The following is a 23,201-nucleotide window of genomic DNA, read 5'->3' on the forward strand; positions in this document are numbered from 1 at the left end:
ACGTGGTCGGGCCAGCAATGCCAACAATCGGAGAGTTTCTCACGTCGTTGCAGCCTGAGTGTCTTCGTTACACTAGCCGTCGATTTGTCTTCAGAAGACTGTGAAAGCATGCCACGTATACAGAAAGTGGCGTGAAACACACACACACACACACACACACACACACACACACACACACACACACACAACACACACACAACACACACAACACACACACACCACACACACCACACACACAACACACACCACACACACAAATCACACACACACACACACAACACACACACACGCACGCACACATACACACACACACACACACGCGCGCGCGCGCGCGTCAGAATTTTTTGTCTTATCAATAATCTGAGAGCATGCGGGCGTGCACGTGAGTTGCTGATGCAGTCTTCCTTTCCTTTTCTTACTTCTTTCTTTCTCTCTCTCTCTTTCTTTCTTCTTTCTGTTTTGCATGCTTGCTTGCGTAAGCATCGCGCATTGCTCCCTCCAACTGTTTCTTCCCGCATGCCCCGCTATCACACCTTCTTACACGTGTTGAACGGCGCGACACTTTAGTTGATGGAGGTAAGAGTGACAGTCATGAGCTCATAACAAGCAACAATGTATTGCTTCGAATTGGTTTTGCAAGTCACCTTAATAATCGACCAGATTTCCACTCTCAAAAAGCCCCGTTGACGACAGGCTGGTAATAGAAAAAGCATTATTCACAAGAAAATGGCCTATATACAGGCGTGTGTGACTAGCGCAATTTAGATGGTCGCATTTCAGTATAATATACGCTCGGTGACGACAGCGACTTTCACGCATGACAACAGAAGTCAGTTTGCCGTAAGCTTCGCTTAATATCGGCATTTCTGCACCCATGTCTGCCAAATCTCTGCGTCGAACGGAAAGAGTGTCAACACTCCTTCGCTAGGCCGCGGACTTAAGGCTTCGCCGCTTTTTTCGCGCATCGAGCTCGGCTTGAGAATTATGCAGACGTGAGAGGGCCTGCGTTCAATACTCGTTTGATTGCATAATTCGCGAGCGCATCTGCTTACATAGGTGTTGCGGGCGCTGATGGCGGCGCACTACACATTAGTAGAGATCAGCAATTTAATCTCACTGGTCTACTTGCTAAAACTGCTCGCTTGTTTGCCGCGGTGAGACACCCAATACGGGGCTGCTATCGTGGCACGCCGTACTCGAAAAACCTTCCGTGAGTTTGGGATGTGTCGGCGTATAGCAGGAAAGGCCAGGAAGTGCAACTATATCGATTACAGGGGGAAATTACAAGCGCTTACAAGAAAACTCCAGAATCGTCGACCTTCCCCTGCGAACGATGTCGACGTGTTTTATAATGTAAATGATAGATAGATAGATGGATAGATAGATAGATAGATAGATAGATAGATAGATGGATAGATAGATAGATAGATAGATAGACACACAGACAGACAGACAGACAGACAGACAGATAGATAGATAGATAGATAGATAGATAGATAGATAGATAGATAGATAGATAGATAGATAGATATGTGGGTATTAACGCCAAAAAACACCACATGATTATGAGAGATGCCGTAGTTGAGTGCTCCAGAAATTTCGACCGCCTGGGGTTCTTTAACGTGCATCCAAATCTGAGCAGACGGGCATACAACATTTCCGCCTCCATCGGAAATGCAGCCGCTGCAGCCGGGATTCGATTCCGCAACCTGCGGGTCAGTAGCCGAGTACGTTAGCCACTAAACCACGACGGGGCAAAGTAAGGGAAAGGTTGTTCAAGCTATCACGCATCGAGTTATGAAAGAAAATACCCATCACTCCTCTGCAAATTATAGCGAGTGAATGACATGACTTCGAGCTTAGCCAGTTGGTAAGTCTTCATTCTAAAAGACGCCTGCGTCTGTGGTGTCTTGACGTCTTTCTGCTGGTGTCCGTGCTTGCATACCCTGTCTCTTACAAAAGCAAGTGTTCACTGTCTTGCAGAGGAACTACCACTAATACCTTAGCACCGAATAAATATATATACCTATTTATTTTATATAATGTAAAGTATCTTTTTCCTAATTGTAAAGCTAGCTTTCCCGCTATGCAGTTTGCCCTCTAATGGCGGCTAGCCACTTACTGAAAACATTGAACTCGAGTGCAGTTTGTTCTTGCGCTACGACGTTGGAAAATGCAGACTCGGCATCTATATAGGAACTAAAGATGCGACTCTTGATATAAATATGCATAATAGACAAACCCCAGCGCGTGCAACTAGCATTATCTCCACTGGGACGACGAGAGCTGCCGCCGTTGGCTAGCGAACATGCAGCACTGGAAAGCGCACCTGCAATCGGCCTATGAAAATGGTCTATTTGGGTAACAGAGTGAACTCTTGTTTCATATGGGACACTGTCGATTCGAGGGTTGAAGAGAATCGTAAGGTACCGCATGTTAACGCGTGTCCAGCGAATAGTTCATCAGCTTCAAACGCTTACTGACCACAAGACGCAAGGAAAAACTGAACACTCCCGCCTCTTGGAAAAGCAGCCTTCAATTTAGATTTGCGCCCTTTCTAAAGCGCTTGAACAGCAGGTACTGTACAGTTTCATCGAATAATTTTACATATTTTCGGAAAATTCCAAGGTTTTCCAGATGGTAGTCTGTAATCTTTTCGTGCCGATGGCATACATATAGCTTTCACTTATCAGGGAACAAGGAGGAGCACGTGGGGTGTTACTCGAAAATGCCATCCGGCTGTACCCGCCATAGTAGCTAAGAAGCTAATGATGCAATTGCATAGCCTATAGTGGCTATCGTTAGTGACTACCCTATATGCGGGCTACTCTACCAAACCACCAATGGTATGCGTGGCTCCGCAGCCTTCTATATTATCACACGTGGTGGTGCGCCACTCCATGTATATCACTGTTATACGATCATTGATATGCTTCACGTAGTAATAAAATGATAGGACCGATTTTATGATTGTTTCTATTCGAGTGCATATGGGGCCGGGTAACCCTATCCAGGGCTAACGCTTAGACTGTTTACAGCTTTGTAGGTGCGCTTACGTACCAGATAATTCCAAAGGAAAAAACAAACTTTTCGCATGCCTCATCCACACAATCTCGCATAAGCGTAACCCTACAGTCCATTTACATTTTTTTTCGCTTCTCACTGTATGCGCACGTCCTTATAGCACTTACAATTGAGCGGTCACTTTGCGTCGCTCATCGTGCGGATTCTAGGCGCAATCCAACTGCCGAATCAGGGCCCAGGGCTTCAGCGAGTTCAGGTGCCCAGTATATATGCACGCCTCGCTTGGCGCACGCGCGTCGCTCCAAAATCCGCGTAGGTCTCGCTGCAGTGATCTAGTATAGTCTCGCTTTGTCGGGTTGTCGCAAAGCGTGGGCGCGATAAGCTTTTTCGCGAGCGGCCGCGAAAATCCCCGCTTCGTTGATGGCGGCGTTGTTGCGTGCAACGGGCGGGTAGAAAGAAGCGCGACGCGGGTAGAGAACGCGGCAGCGCTGATTTGAGCCGCACGCGATATTTGTTCCGCAACGAGCCTCACGGGCCCGGTCGGTGGACGCCGCGGGGATAAGATCCTCGCCCGAAAAATCCGTGCGGCAACATTTTTTTTTTCGCGAGGTCCACTGGCACGCGTCTGCAGGCACGCCTCAGTTGAGCGGCTTTGCCCCGCGCCTCTCGTGAGCACGGTTGGCGGCGAATAAAAAGTTATAGAAAAAGAGAGAGGCTGCGCGAGCGCCAGGCCGGAACAAAAGCCGCGCGCGTTATTGTCTCCCGCGCCCTTCCACCGATTCGAGAGGGAGATTCGGTCTCCAGAGCCGATTTGTGCAGCACTGCGTAATCGGGGGAAAGGATGCACGTTGTCGTTTGCCTTACGAGTCTTGTCAAAAGTTTTGCCCCGCTACCGAATGACCCGCGGTCACGTGAGCCTGACAGAGCCTGCGTGGAGCCCTGCTTGCGAGTGCTACATGGGTGTCTGCTGTTTTCGCATAGGGCAGAGAAAAATTAAGCAATAAAAGAAAAGGGAATCGCAAGCGCCTTATACTTAACTTTAAGTGGATAATCGGATACAACTTATCAATTTCGGAGAGGCCCTGTCCAGACGACCAAAGCGCGGCAGTCGATCGCCTCACAGTCCTGCTCACGCCCTTGCTCATGTTGTCTGTACAGGTAAGATCACCGGATCCTATCAAAATTTTATCTTTTTTATTTTTCCTCGTGGGTCATCCGGCTCATGGCGCCAGTCCGCGGTGCGCACCTATTGAAGCAGGCTTCTGCGCAAGCACCTTGAAAGAAGAAGTGCCGTGAGCTTCCGAAGTTTTACTTGACTGTAAGCATAACTGAGACATGTATAGTCTTCCACTCAGCGACGTTCCAACTAACTTCTCATCTGAAGGGCTTGCTCTGTAAAAGAGGTAATGTTCGCGGGTCTACTCAATGGTGAGGGGGCAGCAACAGTGGCAGCAGCGGTGGAATAGGAAACAAAAAACAGCTTTGTGCAGTACTGGCTGACACTCGCCGTCCAGCTCATTGCAAATAAATCAATTTTTCAAATTTCGCTACAATATGTTGAGATTTAGCGTGTCAGCTGCTTTGGCAAATTGTCGGTGAGATATGGATATCCTCTCTCACCGATTGTTTCTACCGCGGCTCTCGCAGACACCACCGCCGTGACATCAATCCACGCTCACGAAGGCACTGCAGCGTATACACGCTGAACGCCATCACTTGTGTAAGACAGGAAAATTTGGTCTAATGACGCCCCATCAATAAGCGGAACACCGAGGTCACCTACGATAAATAATACGCAGTTTGTCACCATGCCATTCCGGAGGGTCGCCCCTTTATTTCAAACGCCTTCAGTTTCGGGCTGCGTTCACCGACATATATTTTTTTTCTTTCTAATCGCGATGACGTGTACCAAATGACTGAGCGGTACTGGTGCTCTCGCTTGTGCACCGGTAGCCAAGTTTAATGCCCGCACGCGTTGTTCGGTGAGTGAGATACATCATTTGTTTTAGACTGAACTGCATCGAATTAACGAAACTTGGATTCGAGTATGGGCGGAGCATTATGCGGGAAGCGGGAACGCTTGGATTCACGGACCTGCCTGCACGCACGCACCTTAGTCCGGAATACTTTGCCAATGATCTGTGTGCACTACAACAGCGAATCCACTTACCTCCTTTCTTCTTCTCTATATAGTTTGCATATATTGGTACTTTTCCTAAGCTTAATTGTGGTGAGTTGGTGCACATTGTGTATAATTGCTCCTTCAAACAGATTAGCGATGGAATGCCGCATCGCCGCTTTTGGAAAAATGCAATTTGGTACAGTTCTTGGTGTATTACGGTGCACTGTTTGAGTATGTAAAATAAACTGCTCTTACGGCAACGCTTCATGCGTTGCTTTTTTAGCTATATTCAACCTATCTAGCAGATTCATCACTTGTTTCTTTTTTTTTTCTTTTTGGGGGAGACCTGCACCATCAATATTCCTGGCTCACAAGTTTGTACGCGTTTGTGAGAATATGTAGGCACTAGTGGCGACGTTTGAAACATCTATTAAGGAGATATCTGGTTCCCGCTGGGTGGTCAGAGATAATACGAACTTAGCGTTGGCTATAAATGAAAGCACTTTAACACATGCCGTACAATTTTACACGTGCACGAAATATTTTCTGCAATCAATAAATGCAGAGTACCGCTCGTTGCACCCTGAATAATGATCCTGGCGTCGACTATATGGTGGACATTGAGCTGTGATATTTTCCATCGTATGCACTGGTACGCAAGGTTTTGTGTACTGCAGACTAAATAAAGAGGTTCGTAAAGCCCGAACTCCAAGTCGACGCTTCGATTCGGGTGCATGTCACCCTCAGGGCACTGGTGTCGGCCCTTGAGGAAACGAGGCTGGTCTCATTCGCCAGTGAAGTGTTATAGATCACCCGTATAAGCATACTGTGCTGAGCTTTCAAGAGTGTGATGTAACGACAGACCACATAACGTAAGCGGAAGGTGGAAGGAAGGTGATGCGCAGTCATCATGACACCTCAGACAACTCAACACAAGGGAAGAACGGTTGAAGCTTTACGAGTGCACCGGCTCAGCACTACTCGGAGGCTTTCACGGTCTGAATAAGGAGCGTGAACATCGCTATTGTTGTAACCGGAAGCGCTCGGCGTGTAACAATTCGACCATAGGTGGCTGACGTCTAGAATGTCGGGTATCATTTTCGTTGTTTTCCCTATGGCCATACGAAGCAACGCTGGTGGCATTAAGGAAAGGGTCGTAGCGCCAGCTTGCCGGCACAAGGTGCCTTATTGTGACTCCAAAACATGCATTCCGGGTCGCATTGCGCACTGTTCCCATCACCGGCCGTACCATGTGCCGTGGTTACTGACAGACAACCTTCTTCTACATAACGACTCCCCAGTGCACCGAACTGTTGAGGCCAGGGGGTGAAAGGGGTGGAGGGGCACGGTCACGCGGCCTTGCACCGAAATAGAGGCGCGCGTGCACTGCGTGGCGCGTTTTATCAGCACGCGCCGGCCGGCTAAGCGCAGTGGCTCGACAAAAGACTGGCGACAATCTATCATTGCCGTCATGCCAGCGCGTATGGCTGCATGATGGGGCGTCGTTGGTGACATCAGCCTCACGGTTAAGCTGCCAAACAGCCTTTCCTAGCTGCTGTAAGCCGCGTCTTCCTCTATGCACACCATATGTGTCAGTTTACAAGCTCTATATTCACGCGTTTTTCTTTTTGTACCTTTGTTCAAGACTTCCGATAGAGTGATAAAATGTAAGTGCAGGCAGAAAAGAAAAGAACGCAATCTTTCACGCCTTGCTGAAGTTTCATCGGTGAGAAAAGCTTTAAACTACGTTAAATGTTTTGTGCGTAAGTGGGTCGGGCGGTGTCGTATATAATAGACAGTTTTAGTTTGCCATTAGCGAGATAGTGGGGGTTAAGGGAATGGCATTAACAAGCAGCAAAAGTTTCTTGTGGACAGTGTCTTACAGTTTAGCGGGATAGCGTTTACGCAGTTTACATGCCCCAGCTTGGATGATGGCGCCACCTATCGGATGGTTAATAGGTTAACGAACAGATTGATGATTTTACTGATATGTGAGGTTTCATGTCCCAAAACCACCATATGATTATGAGAGACGCCGTAGTGAAGGGCTCTGGAAATTTCGACCACCTGGGGTTCTTTAACGTGCACGCAAATCGGAGCACACGGACCTACAATACTTCCGCCTCCATCGGAAACGCAGCCGCCACAGCCGGTATTTGATCCCGCGACCGGCGGGTCAGTAGCCGAGTACCTTAGCTACTTGATGACTGTGGCGGGGCAAGTTAAAGAGAAAAAGAAAACGAGAATGTTTGCCTATGCCACAGCGCGAATCATTGTTACAAGTTTATTTTAGTTATAATAAAAATAAATAAATATGAACCACGTACCAAACGCGAAAACATTTGTGTTGAAGATTTGTTTACATCGACCTTGTATTTAGGCCTAGATGCGTTCAAAATGGGAAGCTATCTGGTAAACTACGCCAACTTATCCATAATACTCAATCAACGAAGCTAACTAAAGGCAAGCAAAGCCATTTTAAACAGTCGTTTGCTACGAATAAAGTGAATCAACAACTACGCCGAAATCACTTCGAAGTGGACGTTTGAGAGCGCCGCCATGTTGTATTACAGTACGTACACCTACGCTACCACGGTTACGTTAAATCTGAAAAATAGCACGCGTACGGTAAGCGGTACGTGTAACGTACGTATCTGCGCACGCGCACTTTGATCCCGCTATCACGGTACACCCCGTATCCCGGTAAGCCCGGTATACTATCACTGTTTAATAAAGATTTTACGTAGGCAGTGTATACAGGGAGCTCATCCGCTAACGTAGCGTCTTTGCGACGCCTCGTTGCAGCGCGGCGTCATCAATAAAGCCCTGGTTGAAGCGCGGCTCGTTACACAGGTACACTTCGTGACCAGCGAGGAAGCCGACTTTTCGTGGTTTGAGCGAAGGTCGCATCGGCCGACAGCGTAATTTTTACTAACGAGTTCGCTGGAGTAATCGTGAGAGAAAAATCTGTATACACTGAAGACATTTAGACGAAGTTTAACAGCAAATAAATTGGTACAACCTACGGAGAGCTGCAGTGACTTGACGTGGAATGCTGAGTGAAGCACACAGCTCTGGCGCATATTGATGTTTAGGCAGGGAGAAAAAAGAAATAAACAAAAATCTAACAAACAAAAAACAGCTAACGAGTGAAAGTTAGCACACCTGCTTGGCCTTCTACCCTACGCAGTTTCAAAAATAAAGTGGTTTGATAATAAATGAGAGAAATAAAATTGGCACACATGGAGCTCTCTGTCAATGGAACTGCAGCAATTTCGTCTTTTCTCATCATTTTTTCTTCTTTTTTATTTTCGTCTGCTGTATTTCTGTTTCTCTCGCTCTCTATGTTTATTTTGAAGCAATTATCATGGCCACAGTATTGAGGGAAAACGTTTTAGACATGCAGACGATAAGTGTTCTGTGTGGTGTCCTCGGTGCTTGGCTGTTAACCTGAAGGTCGGGGGTTTGATTCCGGAAGCGTTGGTCACATTTCGATGCAGGTAGAATGCTGAACACACGTGTAGTGCGAGATGTGAGTGCACGTTAAATGACCGGTCGATGGTCTGGAGCCTTGCACTACTCTATGTCTCGTGTTCGTGTCCTGGTTTTGGCTCGTGAAATTCTTGATGTTAACGCTGCAGCGTTTAGGATTTCGTTTCGCGCACATTCCGGCGTCGATCTCGGCGGTGACGGTGACGTCCTTGGTGTTGAGCGAAAAAGCAGCGTTGGCCGCGCGTGAAACTGCTACGTAGATGCAAATAAAAATGTGAGCCGGTGGTCGTCCGCACTTCCGCTTTCTTTGCCACACAGTTTAGGTCTCCAGCGGGAAGTGAAGGCCAGTCGATTGGAAGGCGACACGGGCACATCCTGATTACGCTATCGCGTTTTACTCTTGCTGCCGACGCCTGCGAGAGATGCGGGTGAGCGGTGTGGCTGTGCCTGCTCTCGGAGGCTTTGCGATGATGCGTCGCAGTTTTCCCGCCTTTTCCGAGAGATAGCGGGACCACGCCGTGTGGACGTTCCTATTCAAACACGCTAACTGGGTGCATTCCGTCGCTAGCGTGGTCCTCGGTTATCCCTATAGTTACTCGTGACAGAGGACATACGCGTTTGTGCGCGCACTCTCTCCCACACACGTAGACGATTCATCGATGCTGCGAAAAAAAATGTCACGCACGTAGACGTTCCCCCATGCCGCCAGGATTTTGACAAGGTTTTGATGGATTTTGTGCATTCTCAATGACTGACTGCAACGGCTGGAAGTGTCAGTGCAGCGTATGTGCATATGTACAGTGAGGCAACTGAAGAAGTACGAACGCAGACAATAGAACAGAGGCGCACGACACAGTCTATTTAATCCAACAGTGCACCAGCGCACAATACTTGCTCGAACTCTGGACGCACACAAATCTGTTGTCATGAAAGTGCTGTTGAAGAGGTCGGAAACTTTAACTATTAGTAGGTGTGTTGCCTGTGTGGGCATGCTTGTGTGCATGCGAGTGGATATTGCTATCGGTTTGAAAGCTTAAAGAAGAAGGTGAAGGGTCTCCTATTAAAGAAAGAAAAAAACTTCTATTACGTAGTGTCGGTCCTCCCCTTTACAAGAGTTACGTATCGGTCAATCGGCGGCTGTAGCATGAAATATTATGTGCCTGTAGCTCTTTCTGTGCCTTATAGGTTGTAGTTGATACTTGTAGAAAAAGAATAATAATAAAAAGATTTCAAGGAGACGCGCAACTGACAGTTTCCAAAAGAAAGCCCATGAAGTTTGTTAGTAAGAAAGCAATAGTAAGAAAGTTTGGCCACAAGGAAAATTTCACGCAACAGGGGAAAAGAAAGGGAGATGAACAATCAAAAGCACTAAAAGCAACTCTTCCAAGCGTCAACGCTGGGTCGTTGTTGTGCTGTTTTCCAGGTTTCTGAATTGCTGCAGGTGCCGTGCGATCAGCTAAACTTTTTTTACTACCGCTCCACGCTCCCCGTCTAAAGGCAAAGCAGCTTTCTCATGTGGTTCCCGAAATACTTCAAAACGTACATACGCACAGATACATCAAATACCACCCACACTCGAAATTAAGGAGCTTTCTCCACGGAGTTGGACCGGCTGTTCACAAGTTAATTACTCTGGGTTGTTTGTGTTCTTTGTACAAATAATAGGCGCGTGCGTTATTTGTCTTAGAGTGAACTCGTTGGAAGGCACACAGTTATTGAGCGCGCTCCTTGAAGAAACACTTTAATCTGAGCAAAGGCTAAAACACGTGCATGGAAGGTGTGTTTCGACATCAGATCGTAGTTTTGACACGCAGAAGACCCGAAACTAAAAAAACTGGATGGTTCACGTGCGTTCCTACGGGCAACGGGAGCGACTGTTGGTGTGCTCAAGGCCGTATGTGTAGAGAAACTTCATGGCATGGTCACCCTCACACCAACCTCACCTCTTTTGGCACCCAGATTTCACGCCCCGCTTAAGAAAGAACAAACGAAAACAACCAATTTGAAAATCACTAATAAACAATTAATCAATCAATTATTCAACGTGTCCAGAACAACCACAAGTTCTTCGTGCAGGGTCACGTAAAAAGAAAGCATTAAAAATAAACAATACAATACAGTCTCCAGAAAAAAAAATCACAATAAAAAAAGTGAAAATGCACAGACAAAAAGAAATCAACGCAAAATGCGAATATTCTCTGTATTGATGATAGTATTATTAGTAATTGATGAGATCTACTGTCCCAAAACCAAGCTATGATTACAATATGCGCTGCAGGGGAGGACTCCGAAAATCTCGACCACCTGGGGTTCTATATATTCAAAATGGGCAGCGTAAAAACAACAAAAAAAAACGAGGACACAATAAGTACACCACGCGAAATCTTGTGTCCTCGCTTTTTGCAATGGCTATTTGAGAAACGCATAACAAGCTTCTACTCGCCCAAATGATACTTTTTCTGCCCCTGGGGTTCTTTCACGTTCAGCTAATTGATAAGGACACGGGCCTCGACCATTCTCGCCTCCATCGAAAGTGCGGCCTCCGCGGTCGGCGTTCGATTCCGCGACCAATAGCCGAGCAGCGCAACCACCATAAACTGCCGTGGCGGGTACAACTTGCATAAATTTGCTTCCCTGGAGACATCGATTTCAAGATGCGTGTGGATAACTACGGTCAATAATGCAGATAGAGAATATTATTACAACTGGTGCTGTGTCTATATATGTCGACCTCCATTACAACGCACAACGGCTGCTTCTTCTGTCTTCAACTTGCTTGCCAAATAGCAAATCGATTGCCTACATTACGCCCCCCACCACTCAACCGGGTCCGTTAGGAAGGATTATGGCACCACCTCTTGGCGTTGCGCCACACGCGTGTCTACGGTCTATTAGGTGATACGCAGAATCACAGGCTGCAAACCAGTCATGCGCTTAAAGAGCTGTTTACCGCATCGTTTGGGTCAGCAATTGCTTACCGACATTCGGTTCGCGAGAAAGGCTATGTTGAGAAAATCTAAATCAAGAGACAAGAACGACTTTGTTTGCGTCTTTGCATTTACTGTGAATGAAGTATCCGTGTAAAAGTCACTTTAACTGCATCTACTTCTCCCTCAGTGTGTTTCTAGCGCTGAAGCAGTCTGCAGACCTGAATGCTTATTATCAGCACACTGTTTGCAAGACAGGTTTAGGCTATGCAACAACGTCTGCATCTTTTGGTAGTGCACCTCTATTGACGGTACACTGCGGCATGCCTTCATTTATTCTTCCTTTACTTCATACAACCAAGACTTTCATTATTGTTCAGACGACGTGTCATGGATCAACTATTCAGTTTTTTTATTACGTTTTTTCGACCTTTGTTTGCTTTCTCCCTCAATCTATTAAATTCCGTGCTCTCCAGATGCGGTGGAGGTGACTTCGCGCGGACCTATCGCGCCAGTCAACGTTCTATTTCTCCAGCGCGACCTGTCCATTTGACAGGAGGCGAAGCGATACAACACTCCCTATCTGGACTGTAGCGCTACGCTACGACCCACACACACACACACACACACACACACACACACACACACACACACACACACACACACACACACACACACACATATATATATATATATATATATATATATATATATATATATATATATATATATATATATTGTAGAGAGAACGTGGCACACCGATCCTGTGTTTGGAAGGGAAGGAAGGTGCCTCCGGCACACGCGCATAGTACTTACGCAGCTCAAGACCAGAACCTCCCCCCCCCCCCCCCCTCCCTGTTCTTTCCTTTCAGTCCTGCCTTCACTTTGGTTCTAAAACTCTTTGCCATTCATCGACGCATGTCTGAATTGGGCCAGCAAGGCGTGTCGCGCTTTCTTTTTCTTCCTATGCTCATCTTTCTCTTTTTTTTTCTTGTCATTTTCCTCTATACGGCCGCCGTCCCCATTTCTTGGCTGGTGCGCGCTGCTTCTTTCGTGGCCCTGGTGTCTTCCCGAAAGTCATACCCGCGATCTTCCTTGTATGTGCCATCTTTTTTGTCACTCCTCCCTGCGTTCGCCGCATTGCTTTTCTATCAGCTTCGACACTTCAGACCGCGTGCTGCCGGGCCCGCGCGAACCTCGGCTTTCGGACAGAGCCTGGGTGACTAGTCCCCGCGAGGAGGTTTAAACTTTTTCCCCCACCGCTGCTATTGCCGCTCAAGTGATGACCTGGGGGCGCAGGCAGTCTACGGCCGCACCATGGATGTCTGTTTATACCTTCTTCCTCGGCAGAGGCCAGAGCCGCTGCTCCAGCGACGCGAAAAAAGAGCTGCCGCTGCTGCTGCTCCGGCCGTGTCGAGCGGCGCGTAAATCAGAGCTGTTGCTGCCGCCCGTACACTTTCTCTGCTCGCGGGTTCTGGCAAGCGCGTCCCTGCAGTACACCCCTGGTAGCTGCTGATGTTAGTTGCGTGCACCATGTGCTGAGAGAGAACTGGGCCGCAGGCATTCCCGTTGGCTGGCTGTCTTAGCAGACTGGCAACTGTGATCCTCAGAGGTGACAGATGTAGAGAACGCTGCAGGCGCTTGTTCGATAAGTACGCAGTACCTGAAGATAGCGCTGGGTGTCAGTGACCTATGAAGCTGATTTTGTTCACAACGTGTGTAATGGAATGTGACGGCACACTGCCCTAATTGTTTTCTGCGGGAGCCCCTGAGTGGGTTCGCAGAGCAGGTAGATTTTCTTTTTAACATTGCATTCGCTGGGCAAAGAGAGCTGCCTTAATCATTGGGCGCAGAAGCATATCAGCATATGTCTACAGCTCATGCAACGATATATAACTTCTCACCGACCAGCAATGGGCTGTCCAGCAGGCCCAAGAAGCGGCCGCCAGGTACTCCCTGTCGGTCCATAACTGGGAGACGCCCGCAATGTGCTAAGCGCGTCTTACAGGACTAAAATAAAGTTTTTTTTTCATTCCATGTATCAAGCGCTTTTCATTATTTCAAGGCAACTTCGCCTCAGTCGAGCACTTCGCTACGCAATACTTTCTGTTTCTCAGCATCTTGAATGATCGGCGGCACCTTACAACGCAACGCGAGTTACAGGCTTACATGTTTGCGTCGTACAATCACTTTCACCCATATGTGTTGGTCGGCAGTGTGAAGAGAAAGAGAGAGAGAAAATCATTTGCACTGTAGAGCCCGTTTAATTTCATAGCCAGTCGAGGAAGCATCAGGTGAAAATATTCGGGATACGTGCGTGTGCAGCGAAATCATGTCGACGGTAAATATGTGTCACTAACCGAGATTGTGCGATTGCAATAATTTTATTTCACGCACGTTCATGCTTTGACTGTGCCGGGAGCTTGACTGAGATACATGCACATTTATATTGGCTATAAAAATTACAATCAGCCCGTGACTGTCCGTAAAAGAGATCCAAAGATACAAGAAAGCAGAAACTTTATTTTTCTTTTTGCAAGATCAACGCCGCGACAATGTGTCACTTTCACGCATGTTGCCGAGAGTGACACGTTGTTGATTAATATACTTTTTTCAAACCTATATTTAGTAAGATCACTGTAGAGCGACATTTGTTTCATAAATTCCGTCGCACAAGTTGTGGGAAGTTTTCGAGCTCTTTCACTTTCGAAAAATAAACGACACCATTTAGCCGTTGAATGTACACATTTGACAGAAGTCTGTCTGGTTGGGTATGAAAACTGGGAGATGATTTAAACTCCAACCAAAAGTTTTTGAAGAAACCCGATGTTTAGGAACCGACTTGGTTTCTTCCTCAAGGCAAACTGCCGGACTACGTAGCAGCGGCGTCTTAGAAGCACTCGCGGGGTGGATAATGGTCCCCTCTCTCTCTATCTCTGATTGATTGATTGATTGATTTGTGGTGTTTAACTTCCCAAAACCACCATATGATTATGAGAGACGCCGTAGTGGAGGGCTCCGGAAATTTTGACCACCTGGGGTTCTTTAACGTGCACCCAAATCTGAGCACACGGGCCTCGATATTTCCGCCTCCATCGGAAATGCAGCCGCCACAGCCGGGATTTGAACCCGCGACCTGCGGGTCAGCAGCCGAGTACCTTAGCCACTAGACCACCGCGGCGGGGCCTCTATCTCTCGTTTTGCCGTGCAGAGCAGTCCATGTGTATATACTGGGGGAAGGACTCCGAGAGGGTGGTTGTTGTTTTAGGCTGTCCACTGTATGTGCCACGACTCGAGTAGTAACCTTCTCCTACAATTCATCTCGCTTTCAAAAATGGTCGTTGCTTCGAAATTTATCCGGTAGTTCAACGTCTCAGCATGCTTGGCGACTGCACTGCGCTCTTTGTAGAGCTTCCGCACGTCGTTGGCGTCTTGCGTTCCGGTAGGTTTTTCGTCTCGCCGGTATACGAAGAAGCGCCCTCGGCGCACGGGATTTTGCCTGCCCTTTCTTGACGTCCAGGTGGCAAGAAAGCGCAACGGCCTAGAGTTCTCAGTTAGCAGGAAGCCAACGCACACCGGCCGCTACCTTGAATTTGATTCTACCCAAACCACCTGCCGCAAGGCCTCGGTTGTGACCACGCTACTCCAGAGAGCTAAGATCTGATGCTCCAATGATACGGAGCGAAAGAAAGATGCCCACGTAATTGCGGACCTCAGAAAAAAACAGAAACCCAAAAAACTTCATTCGAGCCGCCACCCGCCGCGCAGAGCAACAAGGGATACGAAAACCCCAATCAGCATTAATTGGCAGCCCTCCGAAACGCGTACCGGTCCCAAATGTTCAGGGGACCATCGAGATGATGGCGCGGATCTTCAAGAAGGAAGGGGTTCGCATCGCGCTCGTGCCTTCGTGTACGCTGGGCCGCCTCCTCCCCCGCCCGAAAGACCGGCCAACAATGGACAGCACCTCTGGTGTCGTTTACAAAATCCCGTGCGCCGAGTGCCCTTCTTCGTATATCGGCGAGACGAAAAACCTGCCGGAATGACCCATGCAACACGCCAACGACTTGCGGAAACAATACAAAGAGCGCAGCGCATTCGCTGAGCATGCTGAGACGTTGGACCGCCGAATAAATTTCGAAGCAACGACCATCCTTGAAAGCGAGACGAACATTTACTTATGTGATTACTAAAGGGAAAAGAAGAGGAAAGTGAGCCCTGTAGCTGTCTGCATATGGTGCGACATCTCATCAGTAGCTCACAAGGGATGGGGGTAAGGAGGGATTAAAAGGATAGGATTAAAACACACACACACACGCACACACACACACACACATATATATATATAAATATATATATATATATATATATATAATAAGGGAGAGAAGTGTATACCTAAGGGCTCGTATTTCCGTGTTTTAACACAATATTAATGAGATATAACAGACAGTAATGCGAAGGAATGTACAGGGGAAGTTATTAGAACCAATGGAATGTAAATAAGAAGAAAGAAGAAAGAAAAGTGGATGAAAAATTACCAGCTGTGAGCAGGAATCGAACCTACGACCTTCGAATAACGCGTCCGATGCTCTAACCACTGAGCTATCACAGCGGCCGTCCCTCCATCCACTTTTTGGGGTTTATATGTGAATTTAGAAGTAGGAGTGACAGTCAGTGCCATCTATAGGCCAAATAACGAGTGTGAAAACACTCTTATTCGCATGTTTGGCGTCACGTAGCACGTGAGCTTACTATGAGCGGGCAGCTGAATAATTGTCCCTCTTATACAACCTAAACACACCAAGTCTGCCAGTACGAGACCCTCGTTCAATGAAATAAGGGAGAGAAGTGTATACCTAAGGGCTCGTATTTCCGCGTTTTAACACAATATTAATGAGATATAACAGACAGTAATGCCAAGGAATGTACAGGGGAAGTTATTAGAACCAATGGAATGTAAATAAGAAGAAAGAAGAAAGAAAAGCGGATGAAAAAATTACCAGCTGTGAGCAGAAATCGAACCTACGACCTTCGAATAACGCGTCCGATGCTCTAACCACTGAGCTATCACAGCGGCCGTCCCTCCATCCACTTTTTGGTGTTTATATGTGAATTTAGAAGTAGGAGTGACTGTCAGCGCCATCTATAAGCCAAACAACGAGTGTGAAAACACTCTTATTCGCATGTTTGGCGTCGCGTAGCACGTGAACTTACTATGAGCGGGCAGCTGATTAATTGTCCCTCTTATACAACCTAAACACACCAAGTCTGCCAGTACGAGACCCTCGTTCAATGAAATAAGGGAGAGAAGTGTATACCTAAGGGCTCGTATTTCCGTGTTTTAACACAATATTAATGAGGTATAACAGACAGTAATGCCAAGGAATGTACAGGGGAAGTTATTAGAACCAATGGAATGTAAATAAGAAGAAAGAAGAAAGAAAAGTGGATGAAAAAATTACCAGCTGTGAGCAGGAATCGAACCAACGACCTTCGAATAACGCGTTCGATGCTCTAACCACTGAGCTATCACAGCGGCCGTCCCTCCATCCACTGTACTGGCAGACACGTACTGGCAGACTTGGTGTGTTTAGGTTGTATAAGAGGGACAATTAATCAGCTGCCCGCTCATAGTAAGTTCACGTGCTACGTGACGCCAAACATGCGTATAAGAGTGTTTTCACACTCGTTGTTTGGCTTATAGATGGCGCTGACTGTCACTTCTACATCTAAATTCACATATAAACCCCAAAAAGTGGATGTAGGAACGGCCGCTGTGATAGCTCAGTGGTTAGAGCATCGAACGCGTTATTCGAAGGTCGTAGGTTCGATTCCTGCTCACAGCTGGTAATTTTTTCATCCACTTTTCTTCTTTCTTCTTATTCACATTCTATTGGTTCTAATAACTTCCCCTGTACATTCCTTGGCATTACTGATTACTGTCTGTTATATCTCATATATATATTTATATATATATATATATATATATATATATATATATATATATATATATATATATATATATATATATATATATATATATATATATATATATATATATATATATATAAAGAGAGATAGAGAGAGAGGCGCAGTGACAGCGAGCGACGGAAGTAAAGAGAAGATAGGAAAGATGAACACGGTCGCAGGAGTCCGAGGACGGGGCACCACTCGACGAGAGCTCTTGGCGAAGGAGATGACGTAGGGCTAATCCAGTCGGCCAGAGCTACGCTGTCGTCGTCGTCGGGGACCGCCGTCAGGAGGTGGCGTAGGACCATCCCAGTCGGCCAGAGCTGCACTGTCGTCGGAGATCGCGAGCGCACAACCAGTCAGCACGGAATCCAGCGAGCGAGTCCCGAGACGAACTGTAGCAGAAGGTTACTATCCGAGTCGTGGCATACACAGCGGACAGCCCAAAACAACAACCACCCTCTCTCTCGGAGCCCTTCCCCCAGTGTATGCACTTGGAGTGCGCTCCACGGTAAAACGAGAGAGAGAGGGGGGGTCGTTATACGCCCCGCGAGTGCTCTGAAGACGCCGCTGCTACGTAGTCTGGCAGTTTCCCCTGAGGAAGGAACCAAGTCGGTTATGAAACGTCGGGTTTCTTCAAAAACTTTTGGTTGGAGTTGTAATAGTTTCCCGATTGAGCCGCTGCACATTTCAGAATCAGAATCAGAATAAAGTTTCATTTCAACATCAAACTCGCGAAGAATACAGATGTTGAGGGCCGTGAGCTACAAGCCACAAAACGGCTTGATGAGGCCCACGGTCCCTTTAATTTGGTGCTAAAGAAAAAGAACAAGAACACAGAGCAGCAAGACTACACTACACATCGTCTTTCAACTAGAAGTTATTTTCACATACATAATTATACTTGTTACCTAATAAACGCATCTTAACCTACAATGCAACGTTATTCAAAAAATAAAAAAATATGTGTTTTCATAATGCGCTTAGAAATTGAGGCAAACATGCACATATATACATATAAAGACACATACTTATGTAAATGCACATGCATACACATACGCAGAGCCGATAACAACACCCACCTTTCCCCCAAAGCAAAATGTTTGCAAGTTGTTTATTTTAGAGTTTTAATTAGAGTTTGTTTCCACAGAACTTGCGCTGAAACGACCGCAGAAGCAGAGCGAAATCCACACACGATCGCACAGTGGTCTTCCTAGCTCAATCCTTCTTCACACTCTGAGCGAAAGCGAGAGATTCTTCTCCGCTGCACTGAACTGTGCAGGAAGGTGGCGGTGGCCGCGGATGAGGTGGCACCCGCCCCGTGAGACGTCCGAGCGGTGCGCAACGCCTAGCGATGCGAGCGAGTGATCCTGGCAGACGGAAGACTCCGCGGATATCCGGTGTACGTAACACACCGTACGTTTACTTACGCCGAGTACATACGGCTCTCGCGTGCGTTTGTGTGTGTACGTGTGTGAAGGACAGCAGGAGCGGAGAAGCGAGACGCTTGGCTGCTTCTTTTACGAGCTGCAGCGCTCACCAGAGTGAGCGAGTCAAAGATAAGAAGGGGGATGAAAGAAATAGACGGACACGAAGGGCAAATCTGACACTCCCGGATTGCAGCGATTGCGTCCCCCGGTCTTCAGGTCGTTCATTCTTACGGGTAGGATAGGAAAAACAGAAATAAACTAAAGTCAATGTATGAAAAGAGATCGGGAGAAGCTGGTTGGATAGAGATCCAAAAGAGAAAATAAAGAATACGCCTTGAAAAGTATATTATAATTGGGAGGTTTCGGCTGCGCAGTTAAAGGTCCTTTGAGAAGAACTGAACTGCTGCGCGCGACAGAAATTCTCACGGACAGCACCACGCTCGGGTCGCGAAACTGAGGCAGGGGACCGTTGCAGTGCTTTGAAAAACAGTTGTATTTGGCGCTGTTACTCGCTATTATGTACTTAGGCTTCACCAATCTTTATGCATGGTTTTGGAAGCTGCGGAGCGCTCATTATCTTCGTGAAGCCACGCAACACGTATGCGGGTAAAAAAGTGTCCGCCCAAAGCAGGCACGCTGCAAAAAGTAAACCGCGAAGAATTTCCCTCGCAGAGAGTTGATTGCAAACCAGGGATAACTTTGGGATTATAATTTTGACCATCTCTGCTTTTTTTCTTCTTCTTCTCCTCATCTCACGGCTCTTAACCAATGCAGGCGATTGGCAGATGTACGATGTACTTCATTTTTTTTTGCGTTATATGATCATGTGGCACCAAAGAACGAGACAAGTGCGAATATTCAATCCTTAGTGCACCGTAAGTAATGTAATGCAACATCCTTGCTACTGTCAGTTCGGTATCCTTTCCACATGTTGTAATGTCGCGTGACGTTACGATGCCGACAGTGATCACGTATAGGGACTGCATAATGCACCGCCATGATTCTCGCTGCAGGTCACTTGACACTTGTGCCAACTGACGTAACAGCTTAGTAGACAAACGACAGAAGCAAAGCAACTGTAATATTAAGCAGTTTTACAGCGAAAGCTTTTACGAGATGACAACACGGGTCATATACGGCGCCGTAGTTGTCCACCGCTGCTGTCCGTAACCAATATCGCACGAAATGAGAGAAAAATCTCGGTAAGTAAAAACACCACGGACACAGGGGGAGTCGAACCCAGGTCCCGTGCGTGCCAGCCCAGTATTTCACCATTGAGCCACGCCGGTGCTTGGAACTCACTTGCAAACTTGGCTTATAGGCAGGCTTGATGTGGCAAAAAGAATCGCGTTAATGTGAGTATTAAAGCGTTTTAGAACAACAAAGAAACAACTGGCGTAACAAAAATGCGGATTGCGTAACGAGTGGGTCGTCCAATGCTCCAACCGGTTACCAAAGCCTGTTCTTGATCACTTATTAACGGTGGTGCATGCCCGCTTCAGGCCTAATTCTTCATCGTCGTCGGCTACTGCACGAACTGGCACAAAGTTTCTTATAAGTGTTTTGCGGATACCACGCTTCTCAGAAGGATGACGAAGGATAGCATAGCGAATGTCGACCTACTACCCAGAAATTAACATTATTATTTCCAGGCGGATGCGCTTTCGAGCTGCGACGTGCGCTTGGAAATATTTTCGACGTCTTATCGTGGAAAACCAGAGCTTAGTTCGCATACAACCCTGTGGAACAATGCAATTAACAACGATCATAGTTTTACTTGATGAATAAATGAAATATTTATCCTAATTGTCTGATTATCTGTAAATATTGATTATAATATTTAAGCAATGCAGTAGCAGAACTCATTGAGCAAAAAGAAAGGAAAAGAGATAAAAAAAATTATACCGCAATACTGATTGCCAGCCGCAGGAATTGGTAAAGACAGCAGACAACTATTTCTGAACAAGCGGCAGGCGTCCTTCGAACACTGTCGGGCTGTCCCTCACTAACAATATGGCTTGCGGTATCTAATATGCTGCTGTGGTAGCCAGTGGTACATTATCTTTGGAAGCACTGATAATCACAAAAGAATCGATAACTTGTACAAAAATGTATAGGGAGAGGAACTGAATAAACCCTTTGTCATGACTCTGAATTTCAAATGCGCGCTGGTCATGAAATTCTCTGCTTATCGTAGCGCAGTTTCATCGTGTAACTGCGATATGTCGAGGACGTTCGTGAGGCAGGCGTCGACATACGGCCGAATATTTTTAACAATAGTCGCATACAAGTATCAACGCTTCCTATATGGGATCTCTGTATACACAGACCGTCTCTATTCGCAACTATATATGCACCGAGTGCCAGGAGCATCTGGTGTTCCGCACGTTCCACAGCACACCAATTAACGCGTCCGTTCAGGTCAGACGCAGGTCATATGCTGTGCATACATGACATGTGACATGAACCAGACAGTATGCATAGCTGCTGGTGTTGACTACGGGGCTTGTGTAGATGCTTGGGGGTCGGAACGGGGGACGTCTGACCAAGGCGAGCTCAGTCGAGCCTGATGGCAGGATAGGCTCAGCTCTACTTGGTGGGCAAAACATATGCGTGAACGCTGTCAAATCGAGTAGGCGATGTGCAGAAGCTCGCTGTTTAAATGTTTGGCCTGCTTCCTCAGTTCTTTTTCAGTTACTGAGATACTACACCGCCCACATATATTTTCTCTTGTAATACACAGGAGCACTAGACACGCTCAGAGCTATTGCATGCGTATACAGTAACTCTATATAGGCCTGGGAGAACTGAACTGTATTAGAAAAGCGGTCGCATTCAGTTGCGTCAGACCGACATCAGACTGTACTTGTTCGTGTTGCGTGTCGTCTGCGCAAACGCTCAAATGTTATAAAGTAAACGCGCGGAAAGTTCTGCTTTGCGAAATTGGTGGTAGTGGTTAGAAGATGAGAAAAGGCACCTAATTTCTGCAACCCGGTCGGGAGCACGGCGCAGAGCCTGTCGCGAAATTGCAGAACTTATATAGTGCGTACGTGCCGCTCGAAACCGCTTTCATCGCTCGCTGTGTATCACGGGAACTGCTTGTGCCACGTGTGGTTGCAGCGCTTGCTGCGTGGTGCCCACTACTGCTGTGTGATGCCCTCTGTCCGTTGTGACGACAGTGGTTTCCCACTGTGTACACGCTCAGTGGCTATTCCGTCGACTTGGCCCTCGCCGTGCGTTATCCGCGAAGAAAGTCGATCAGCGCCATCGCAGCAGCTCTTTGATCGCCAGAGCGAGACTAATGTGACGGAGCCGGGCCGAGCATTGAGCGCGCACGTGGCGTCACAGCAGCGCCGGTCCCCTTTGGCCCGCTCCTCTCCGTTTGGCTGCAAAGAAGAATAAAGGAACCTGGAATGCGCCACGAGAGAGGGGAGGACGCGTTCAACCTTGCAATTAAATAATTTGCGCCGCTGTCACGTTGGCGCTGCTCCCCGTTGGGTCTGATGACCACTCTGTTGTCTCCAGAAACCTTATTTAGGAAGACATATTTGCGGTGTCTCGCTTCTAACGCTAACCGTAATCAATGCTTCGGCGCCCGAGTTGAGATTTGGTTACTCTGTACGGGCGAGTGAGTGGCGATGCTGGTGAGCGCGAGCTTTCAGGTATACGTATTCAGAGTTGGCAGGCGCAATATATCGCCCCACACTAGGATACTGCAAGGTTCTCTCTCTCTCTCTCTCCCTCAGTGTGTGTGTGTGTGTGTGTGTGCGTGTGCGTGCGCGTGCGTGCGTGTGTGCGTGTGTGTGTGTGTGTGTGTGTGTGTGTGTGTGTGTTTGTGTGTGTGTGTGTGTGTGTGTGTGTAAAGGAGCGCTAACTATAGGTGGTTTCCGGGCCCAGACAAACACTGAAGGCTATGAAATGCGAATGAATGAGTTCGTTCAATGGGCATGTGTGATTTAAAAGAAACCGGCCTTCTTTCGGCTAAGATAGCTACATAACACCAGAAAACATTCAGTGAGTCAACGATGAAAAAAGAATTTTTTCACCACCAACGCGAGGCATTCATGTGGCATATTGGGCGCGAGGCCCACCACTGGAGGAGCGAGCGGTGCAATCGCGGTGACGTGCTTGGATGGATCACGTGATCTTGCCTCGCTCTGTCGAAGAAAAGATGGCAGTTCGATGCGTTGTTCTTAACTGCGACTTCGCCGTGTTGTCACTTTTAAACAGCGTTGT

The 23,201-nt window shown here is 47.2% G+C and overlaps 1 protein-coding gene and 1 non-coding gene across 2 annotated transcripts in view; one reads left to right on the plus strand and one right to left on the minus strand.

Annotated features, from left to right (window-relative positions):
* tok (tolloid-like protein 1 tolkin) overlaps positions 1–23,201 on the plus strand; it is a 746,482-nt gene that overhangs the window by 228,954 nt on the left and 494,327 nt on the right. The window lies entirely within an intron of this gene.
* On the minus strand, positions 16,105–16,177 carry TRNAT-CGU (transfer RNA threonine (anticodon CGU)). Its single transcript has one exon. It is a non-coding gene; the product is annotated as a tRNA-Thr (tRNA).

This window comes from Rhipicephalus microplus, chromosome X (genome assembly GCF_043290135.1).
Source record: "Rhipicephalus microplus isolate Deutch F79 chromosome X, USDA_Rmic, whole genome shotgun sequence".
NCBI lineage: Eukaryota > Metazoa > Arthropoda > Arachnida > Ixodida > Ixodidae > Rhipicephalus > Rhipicephalus microplus.